This window comes from Macaca mulatta, chromosome 7 (genome assembly GCF_049350105.2).
Source record: "Macaca mulatta isolate MMU2019108-1 chromosome 7, T2T-MMU8v2.0, whole genome shotgun sequence".
Lineage (NCBI taxonomy): Eukaryota > Metazoa > Chordata > Mammalia > Primates > Cercopithecidae > Macaca > Macaca mulatta.
The window spans coordinates 97,760,248-97,769,120 of record NC_133412.1 but is presented as its reverse complement, the minus strand read 5'-3'; the positions used below and the strand labels follow the sequence as shown (position 1 = coordinate 97,769,120).

The window sequence follows — 8,873 nt, the reverse complement described above, 5'->3', positions numbered from 1 at the left end:
ACACCCCAACCGCACTCTCCCTTTTGGCATTTAAGAAACTTAGGTTTTATCTGATATGAAATTTGAAAATATTAAGCAGCTTTTAGAAGTAAGTCTCATTAACTAGATTTTAAAATGAAAATCTCATTCTGGAAACTCTGTGAAGCAACTCTATGATATAAATTTTCATCCGGTAAATCATTATAAATATTATTTCTCCATCCAGAGCTGTTTTTGCACTTCATGATACCTTTGGTTGAACAGTAGATTTACATTTTCAAAGACATCAATGTATCGATTTCTGCCAATTACCTTTGAATTCCACATATTGATGGAATATAGAAGAAATTAATTTTGAGCATAATTTATCATTATTTCTCAGAACACTCCAGAAACTCTAGACATGTGAGCCTCAAGATTATTTCTTTGACAGGCAAGAGAACACTTTTCATCATCAGCTGTATGTTTGCATTACTGGCCATCTTTCCTGATCCCTAAATAATATCATAGTAGCCTATCATACTCTCTGATAATTTTTTCCTTCAGATTACTTGCTGCCATTTATAATCATATAAGTAAGTTCTCATTGGTTAATTATGTCTCACTCCTCAAGATTAGAAACTAAATCTGTTAGTGTTCACCATATGATTCCTAGTGCTGTGACAGTAACACTTACAGGGTAAGTACTTATTACATCTTTTTCGAATGAAAGAATTTCCCAGACTTGAGACATTGTGTCTTCATCCGTATTATGCAAAAACCCTGTGCTAGGGACTGATTCTCCAATGTTGCTATAATTTGGCTCTCCCCTATATCAGCTCACAGCAACAGAAAGATTCATAATCTGCAAGAAATAATATCTCTAGCTTTGATCGAAGGCCCACCGTGAACTCTTTATGAGGTTCCAGCTGTGGCTACAATGACTATAAAAAATCAACGGCTCTTTCTACATAGCGAACCCTAGAAGGAAGATTTGTGGTTACAGCAGTTAATTGCAAATTTGTGGTTATTGAGTAATCACAATACGTTCTCAGCCCTAACTCATTCCCTCAATATTTTTCATTTTTCTGTGAGATTTCTTGAAGGTATTATCTTGTTTTTATCAAATTTAGGGCACTGAAAATGTTGCCAAGGTTTTTTATCATGACTGACTCAGGCCACATTGGAATGTCTACCATCCATCTGAAAGCCATAGCACAGAGGGTTTTCACACATGGATTCCACCCACCATGCTCCTGGTGTCTGCCTGTTGCAGGTTTCCCCAAGTGTATCATTTGTGCCCTCTTCCCTTCCATCTGGTCAGAGTTCAGGTTAGAAGTAAGATACCAGAGGCAAACATTGAGGTGGAGCATCGGGCATGTAGTGTGCAATCGTTTTATAATAAAGAAACCTTTTTTTTTTTTTGAGATGGAGTCTCACTCTGTCACCCAGACTGGAGTACAGTGGCACGATCTCGACTCACTGCAACCTCTGCCTCCTGGGTTCAAGAAATTCTCTGCCTCAGCCTCCTGAATAGCTGAGATTACAGGCGCCCACCACCATGCCCAGCTAATATTTTTGTATTTTTAGTAGACAGGGTTTCACCATCTTGGCCAGGTTGGTCTTGAACTCCTGACCTCGTGATCCACCCACCTCAGCCTCCCAAAGTGCTGGGATTACAGGGGTAAGCCACCACACCTGGCTAAGAAATCTTTATAATAAATTTAAAAACTGGCATGGAAATCACACAAAATAGACTTAGTGGCATTCCTAAAGATGAAAATCTATTCTTTATATAAAAAGGTAACACTGAGGATACACAATTAGTCCTCGCTTTTAGAATGTCATGTTCCTAGAAAGGAACCTTAATGGTGGAAGGTAGAGGTATGCAGGAAGGGGCCTGAACATCACTCAATTTAAAAGTAACCATTAAAACAGACAAAGGGGATGAGATCAAATGTCAGAAATCAAATAATCTGTGGAGAGACATAAAAAGTTGCATGGATATGTTGCATAAACTGAGAAAAGTGCAAAAATTCACTTGCAGATAATTAATTCATTCTAAGTTTCCTCCAAGCCTGATTCACTGGAGATCCCAAGAAGCTACTGGAAAGTCACTCTTTTATTCTATCACTCATCCTTCAACAGTCTTCTGAGTATCTTCTAAGTAACTTACAAACTATCAGTTTCTCACTACCTCTCTCCTTATGACTCCATACTCATCCCATGCCTTAACATCCACATCTTGTGTATTTTGCATCATTTCCTATCATCTGCATCATTCCCTGGCAACATAAAAGCTCTCCATTGTCCTGAAGGCTGTCATTGAGCACACCATAGTACACATTCGATTATTCTTTAGCTGTTGTTGCCATCACTGTCTGGTTGGATAATCACACAAATGTAACACAAGAATAATGAAGTATATGGAAGTGTGAAAGAAAAGACAGTCTCTTTTGAGGCCAGCAGTTTCTTCTGGAGGACTGAGCCACAACTCTTCCTTTGTCACTAAATTATTTGCCAATGTAGACATCTCATTTTCCCAATGAGATGCTTTGCTTGTAGAAGACATGTGAGTTCGTTCTCACATTGCTATGAAGAATACCCGAGACTGGGTAATTTATAAAGAAAAGAAGTTTAATTGACTCACAGTTCCGCATGGCTGAGGAGGCCTCAGGAAACTTACAAGGTACACAGAGCCAAACCATATCAAAGCACAAGATAGTCTTCCTTCCCTCACTTCGGCTGAGAATCTCAGAATGTTCTTTATAAGGTTACAATGCTGGCTTTACTCTACCAATGGGAAGCATTTAGGTGAAATTCCTGGTCAGTCTCCCAGAAACGTATTGTAAAAGGGAAAAAGAAAAGACCCTCCATCACAAACCTGGGTTAAATAGAGGGGAGAAATATTTAAAGAGTTCCAGGAGATAAAACACTTTTTCTTTTTCTTTCAGAGATAAGGTCTTGCCATGTTGTGCAGTGGCTATTCACAGGCATGATCATAGTACACTACAGCCTCAAACACCCAGGCTCAGGCAATCCTCCTGTCTCAGCTTCTTGAATAGCTGGTATTATAGAACATACCACCTCACTCAGCTGAGAAAAAAAAATTAATGGCATGATGTCCAAGGAAATTATCTTGTTTTAATTTATGAGAAGATTCTCTCTTACCTTTAACTTCCAGCCTGAGACAAAGGAAGAAGTATCAAAAATTATACTTTCCCACTTTGTTTTATCCGGACTCCTATAAAAGCAGAGCCTGAATCAAGGATAAAAATGATAACAATTTGTTTGGGAGGTGCAAATCCAGTGCAATGATAGTGCGGAAAAAGAATGAGTCAAGTAAACATGCAATGCAATTTGGTGTTACAGTACCATAGCTGCCCACTACTTCACAACAAGCTACTAAGAGACAAGGCAAGTTGCTTAAGCTCAGACATTCAGCATGTGGGACTTACTTCTCTAGAACAATTTCAAGGAGTGTCACAGGAAAGAATAGCATTCATTATCTGAAACAAAAAGCTAAATTTATTGCTCGCTAGGCAAGGAAGAACAATACTTGTAAAATAGCGCCTCTGAACAAAGCAAGAACTAATCTTATACAGGATTTGGGAAATGTGAAATCTAGAAATTAGTGGGCTCTCAGAAGTGGGCTTTAGAGTATTTTCCACTATGTAAGTATGGACACTGGAATGAGGTTGTAGCTGATTGGTTCAGCTACATCTCTCCCCTCAGCTGCCACTCAGGAAGCCAGGTTTCATGCCTCATAGTATGCTGTTTCATCCAAGTCCACACACGGAGCAGCAACCTGGTGTAGATGGAGCACCAACTGAGAGGAAGAAAAAAGAAAGAAATAATACTGCTTGTTTAGTCATAGAACATTAAGTTAGCAGATGACTTAGCCTGGCCCTGGACTGTGAAGACTAAGGCACAAACCTTTCTTGATGAGGGGACCAAAGTGGAGATTATCTATAGGGAATAATATCCCAGAATTACTAGGAATCTCAGTTCCTCTTCTTTCTCAGTTTTCCTTCAAAAATGAATGGAACTCTTGACCCCAAACTACTACCCCCATACTGCCCTCCATAAACATCTGATTCTGATTTTACCTAAAACATGAAGAAGCCAAAGCCTTTTCACTGTGCAACTCATGAGACCATTACAATGATCCCTCTTGCCAGGGATTTACCACACCTGGATCCACTACATAACAGTAATTTGCAGGTATGCCCTATCAGGGAAGGAGTAGAGCCTGGTTTCCGTGCCCTGGTATCTCCCCTGAACAAGGGAACCCCAGGTCTCCAAACACCAGAACACATGTCAGAGTAGAGCATCTGGTCCAGGGAGCTGGGATTAAAAGTAGAAAAAGACCTGCTAGCGCTCTAACTCTCCCCATCTGTGATCTAGCTCTGCTTCTGTCTTTAGTCTATTCACATCCTCTCTCTTTAATCTCTTCACATCCTCTCTCTTTAATCTCGAAAGATTTCCCTAACAGCATCCCACTGGGGACCACTTCCAAATTCAAGCCTGCTCAAGGAAGAGAGCTAGTAGCAGAATACCAGAATCACAGGCTTGTGTGAAAAGCAACCTGGAGAGAAGGGCTTTCATGCATTCTTGAAGGAAAGATGGAAACCTCGGTCTTCTTACTAGAGGAAGGATGGATTAAATAGTTTCTGTAGGTTTTACAAATATTGTTTATTAGGGTAAGGAAATTTTTTCCATTTTTGTTTACTAAAAGGGTATTTTTGTTGAGGAGATGTTAAATTTTATCAAAAGCTCTTATATTTATTGAGCTGATTTTAGGATTGTTCTCTTAAATATGTGTGGCAAATTATGTTAATTGATCTAAGGTTAAATGAGATCTTTATTCTTAGATCTGCAAACCTAACTTGCTCATGATGTATCAACATTTTGCATATTGGTGGACTAATTTTGAGAGTTAATACTTTGTGTAGGGCTTTGATTCAGTGAATCATGAATGAGATTGACCTTTACATTTCCTTCCTTATTCTGTTCTTTGTATCAAGGTGGTGCCAACCTTATAAATTGAGATGGCTACTGTTCCTTTCCTTTATCTCTTTGGAAAAGTTTTTAGAATAATAAAAATCTTTCTTTCTTCAGTTTCGGTAGAAATTAACAGTAAAGTCATCTAGGTCAGTTCTGTATGTAGAAAAATTTTTTACTACTGGCACAATTTCTTAGTATTACTCAACTTTGCAAATTCTTTTTAAGTCCATGTTAGGTGATGATATTTCTATTTTGTCTAAAATTTCAAATTTATTAGCACAAATGTTTTTATAATATTCTTGGCTTATCTTTTAATGGTCCACAGCATTTGTAAAAGTATTCTATTCTGAGTTCCTGATATTAAACACTTGTGCCTTCTCTGTTTTTTGTTAGTTTCTCCAAAGATTTGTTAACTTTATTAGTCTTTTAAAATAGTTAATCTCTGCTGTATTAAATCTCTCTATTGTATGTTTGCCTGTTGTTTTATTAACTTCTGTTGCTCTTATTATTTCTTCCTCCTACTTCATTGTGTTTATCTCACTTATTAATCTCTAACTCCCTGAGATAAGTGATCAGTTCAATAATTTCAGTTTGTTGTGATTTAAGAGTTTTAAGTCTAAAAAATATCCTCTACCTGCTATTGCTGCATTCCACAATTTTAATAAGTGCTATTATTGTTATTATTCAGTTCTAAACTTTTCATTTTTAATAAATTTTATTTGGACTTATGCATTATTTAAAAGTTTATTTCTCTTTTTCTAATATTGTTGAGTTTTTTATAGTTATTTTATTGATTTCTTGTTTGATTATGTTGTGACTAGACAATATTTGAAAAAAAAATACATCTTTGAAATTTCTCAAGAGTTGCTTTACAGCCCAGTAAGTGATTGATTTTGGCAAAGTTTTTTGCGAACTTACAAAAATATATATTCTGCAGTGGGTGGGCACAGTGTTATAGAACTCAGGTTTAGTTTATTAAATGACCTGTTTAAATCATCTTTATTGTGCCAATTCCTGAAATACTGATGGATTTATTTATTCTTGGAGTTCTTTCAATTTTTGTTTGTCAATTTTATCTGGTATTAATGCACCTATGATGGTTTTCTTTTGGTTACTATAAATACAGCAAACATGCTTCCTTTCTTTTACTTTCAGTTTTTAAAAATCTGTTGCACTGCACACATATTTATGTTTTGTTTTTATAACTTGTCTGATATTCTTTGACTCTTAACTTGAGCATCTAGAATGTTTACATTTAATATAGCTATTAATATATTTGGTGTTTGTTTTTTTGTTTGTTTGTTTTTGTTTGTTTGAGAAAGGGTCTTGCTCTGTCACCCAGGTAGGGTGCAGTAGCATGATCATAGCTGACTGCAACCTTAAATTCCTGAGCTTAAGTAATCCTCCCATCTCAGTCCCCCTAGTAAATAGGACTACAGACATGTGTCACCATGCCTGGCTAATTTTTTGTTGTTATTGTTTGTTTGTTTGTTTTTTGTAGAGACAGAGTCTTGCTATGTTGCCAAGCTGGTCTCAAACTTCTGGCCACAAGTGATCTTCCCACCTCAGCCTCCCCAAGAGCTAGGATTACGTCTGTAAGCCACCACACCAAGCCTGGTATATTTGCTTTTAAATCTACACTTAATTTATACTACATATCTGCCTCAACTATTCTATTGGGGATGAGGTGGTTGTTGTTGTTTTAAGACTTTTTTAGAGTAGATTTAGGTTCACAGAAAAATTGAGAGGATGATGAACAGATTTCTCCTATACCCACTGACTCCACACACGCATAGCCTCCCCCATTATCAACATTCTCCCTCTGAGTAATACGTTTGCTACAATTGATGAGCCTACATTGGCAGAACATAATCACTCAAAATCCATAGTTTACATTAGGGTTCACTCCTGGTGTTATACATTCTATGGGTTTGCACAAATGTATAATGATGTGCATTCATCATTAATAGTATCATACAGAACAGCTTCAATGCCGTAAAAGTCCTCTGTGATCCAACTATTACTCTCTCCCCACTCACAACCCCTGGCAACCACTGAACATTTTACAGTTTCCATACTTTCGCCTTTTCCAGAATGTCATATAGTTGGGATAATATAGTATGTGGGCTTTTCAGATTGGCTTTTTTCATGTAATGATACGCATTTAAAGTCCTCCATGACTCTTAATGGCTTGATAATTTTTTTTTCTTTCTCTCTTTCATTCTCCTCTCTCTTGCCTTTTCTCGGACATGTTACTTTTTACCTTTCCTTTCCTCCCTTCCACTAATATGAAAGTTATACACCCTGTTTATATTAGTTTAGTGGTTACAGAAAAATACAGTGCCCACTTCAGCAGTACATATACTAAAATTGGAACAATAAATGGCACCTGCACAATGTTGACATGCAAACTCATGAAGTGTTTCATATATTTAAGGGTCTTTTGAAATAACCCAGTCAGACAAAATTAAAGTTAAAATGAATGAAAAAAACCCATGTGATATATAGGATACCATTAAGTGAAAAAATATTTGCATTGTGGGAATTAGACAAGAGATGGCAAAAGGTGTAGAAATATATTAAATGAAATAATAGCTGAAACTTCCTAAGTCTTAGAAGAAATATACACATCCAAATACATGAGGCTCAAGATTCCCAAATATATTAATCCAAACATATATGTTTGAGGCAAATTATTAAACTTTCAAAAGTCAAAATCAAAGAAAGAATTCTAAAAACAGCAAGGGGAAATCATCAAGTCATGTATAAGAGAATCCCCATCAGTCTAACAGTGAATTTTTCAGCAGAAACCTTATAGGCCAGGAGAAAATAGGATGATATATTCAAAGTACTGAAGAAAAGAAAAAAAAAATTCCATCAAGAGTACCATATCCAGAAAATCTTTCTTCCAAAATGAAGGAGAAATAAAATCTTACCCAGACAAATACAAACTGGGAGAATTTGTCACCACTAGACTGGCTCCACAAGAAATGCTCGAGGGAGGCCTATATCTGGAAACAAAAGAATAATATATACCAAAATGAAAACACGTGAAAGTGTAAAAGTCACTAATAGAGCAGATACACAAAAGAGAAAGAGAAAGGAATCAAATGTTACGTCTATAGGAGACCACCAAACTGCAAACATAAATAATTAGAGAGTAATAAAAGAACAAAGGATATACAAAACCATCAGAAGACAATTTTTTAAAGATCATAATAAGTTATCATATATCAATAACAACCTTGAATGTAAATGTTTTAAATTCCCTCAATTAAAGTATATAGACTAGCTGAACAGATTTTAAAAAGAGATCCAGGCTGGGCACAATGGCTCACACTTGTAATCCCAGCACTTTGAGAGGCCGTGGCAGGCGGATCACATGAGGTCAGGAGTTCGAGACCAGCCTGGCCAACATGGCAAAACCCTGTCTCTATTAAAAATATGAAAATTAGCCAGGCATGGTGGTACACAGCTATAATCCCAGCTATTCGGGTGGCTGAGGTATGAGAATCCCTTGAACTCAGGAGGCAGAGGTTGCAGTGATCCGACATTACACCACTGTACTTCAGCCTGGGTGATAGAGTAAGACTCTGTCTCAAAAGGAAAAAAAAAAACAAAACGAGAGAAAGAGAGAGATCCTATTCTATACTGCCTACAAGAAACTCATCACCAGTGTTGTGTTGTTTTCATTGTAAAGATCCTTCATCTCCTTGCTTAAATTTATACCAAGTTGTTTGTTGTTGTTGTTGTTTTGTTTGTTTGTTTTTTGGATAGCTATTATAAATGGGTTGCTTTCTTGATTCCTTTTTCAGCTATTTTGTTATTGGTGTATAGAAACACTAGTGATTTTTGTATGTTGATTTCATAGCCTGCAACTTTACTGAATTTGTTTCTCCATCCTAGCA

The 8,873-nt window shown here is 36.7% G+C and overlaps 1 pseudogene; it reads left to right on the top strand.

Moving 5' to 3' along the window:
* Nucleotides 1-7,305: 7,305 nt before the first annotated feature.
* On the top strand, nt 7,306-7,399 carry LOC114679812 (U6 spliceosomal RNA; annotated as a pseudogene).
* Nucleotides 7,400-8,873: the final 1,474 nt, after the last annotated feature.